Source organism: Pteronotus mesoamericanus, unplaced genomic scaffold (genome assembly GCF_021234165.1).
Source record: "Pteronotus mesoamericanus isolate MK-2021 breed Mesoamerican mustached bat unplaced genomic scaffold, CSHL_Meso_final scaffold_651, whole genome shotgun sequence".
Taxonomy (NCBI): domain Eukaryota; kingdom Metazoa; phylum Chordata; class Mammalia; order Chiroptera; family Mormoopidae; genus Pteronotus; species Pteronotus mesoamericanus.
In genome coordinates, this window is record NW_026555325.1 from 11587745 (window position 1) to 11589588 (window position 1844).

The 1844-nt window shown below is 31.5% G+C and overlaps 1 non-coding gene across 1 annotated transcript; it reads left to right on the top strand.

The window, feature by feature from the left end:
• Positions 1–217: 217 nt before the first annotated feature.
• Positions 218–381, top strand: LOC129061970 (U1 spliceosomal RNA). Its single transcript, XR_008528221.1, has one exon. It is a non-coding gene; the product is annotated as a U1 spliceosomal RNA (small nuclear RNA).
• Positions 382–1844: the final 1463 nt, after the last annotated feature.

Genomic DNA, 1844 nt, shown 5'->3' on the forward strand with positions numbered 1-1844 from the left:
AAAGAAGAAAACTGCAAACTCTCATAAAATTTAAAATAAACTGTGAACTAAGACTTGGCATTTCATCATTTTTAAACCGGTATCTATTTGGTAAGTTCTGTCCTTTAAAAGAACGTTGCAGCTTTTTCTTAAATAAATATTCAATATGAGCTGTGAGCAAGTAATGCTTACGACATACAATGATAAAAATTCAGCTTTCAGAATTTGAAAAAAAAACATACTTCCCTGGCAGGGGAGATGCCATGATCACAAAAGTGGTTTTCCCAGGGCGAAGCTTGTCCCTTGCACTCTGGATGTGCTGGCCCCTGCGGTTTCCCCAAATGTGGGAAACCCACCTGCATAATTTGTGGTAGTGGGGGTCTGAGTTCGCACTCTCCCCTGAAAAAAAAATTAAAAAAATACAATATAAGGTAAGAACAGCGTAGATAGATGATAAATGACAGATAGATACATAGAAAGGAAAAAAAGATAAGCTTTAGAAATCTCATTTTAAAAATATAGATTTGATTCTGTATCTATGCTAATAAACCTTTTCGTTTGCAAACATAAATTTCAGACAGAATAAAACTGTCAGTATGAAAAGAAAAAAGATAAGTAATAAAAGAAGAATATACATCAAATTCTTATCCTCCTCCTAAAATAATTTCCATGAATGAGCTTTAAAATTTACTCTTAAGTTTTCTAGAAGCAAAGAAGAAAAAAAACCCTACATATAAATTTCTATTTATTATAATAAAAGGAAACATCAGTTGTTCAGCTCTTTAAGAGATAAAGCTTTTTACTCAAACCAAATCTGAAAGTGTTTTACTTTTTTAGTTTCCATATAAGGCACAATTTTTTTAAAAAATGGTAGTTGCAAAGTAATCATGGAATTGTAAATACAGCATAGAGAGTATAGTCAATAATATTATAATTATGCATGGTGCCAGGTGGGGACTGGAAATACCAGGGGGAACACTTTGTAAAGTATATGACTGTCTAACCACTATGCTGTACACCTGAAACTAATACAAAATAACATGGAATGTAAACTGCATTTGAAAAATAAATAAATAATGAATGGATGAATGAATGAATGAATGAATGAATAAATTTGGTAAAGAAGGGCATTAATTGCATGGCAATTTTCTCTTCTGCTTTAAGAAAAAGGAGGAAGACCCCTCGCTAGCCCAGCAACAATGGTCTAACCACCACCTCCAGCCAATGAGAAACAAGCACAACCTCCAACTCCTGTTCTTCTCCAATGAACTTTTGTCCAAAACAACCCTCTCTAATTCCCTCCTAAAACCTAATAAAATCAAGCCCCTCTCCTTTGTTCTCCAGGCTTCCATATAGTTTTGCCATAGCTTGCTACTTCTGAACTGCAGTTCTCTGCTATTCATAAATACATTTTTATTGTAAAAAATATATAAAAATAGAAAAAAATTTCAATTATTTTATAATTAAAAAATCACTATTCTCTACCACTTCTTGTATTGAGTCTCAATAAAACAAAGAATATATTGTAACAATTAAATCTAACACATGGTTTTATGTCAATATAACATACTAGACCAAAGCAAAACTTGGATATTAGGTATACATGTGTTCAGTCTGTCTCTATTACTTACAAGCTGAGTGACACTGTAAAAATTTTCTTAACTTCTCAGAGCCCACTATTTGTAAAATGAAATAATATCTACAATGTAAGTACAATATAATGCTTGATCTTATGATTAAATTATATACATTATATAAATCTTCCTATAAACTTACTGGTAAATCTCAAAGAATGATAAAACTAGAAATAAGAGATGAATGAACTGTATTGAGATAGGTGACTAGAAGCTTATTTGACTTTTCTT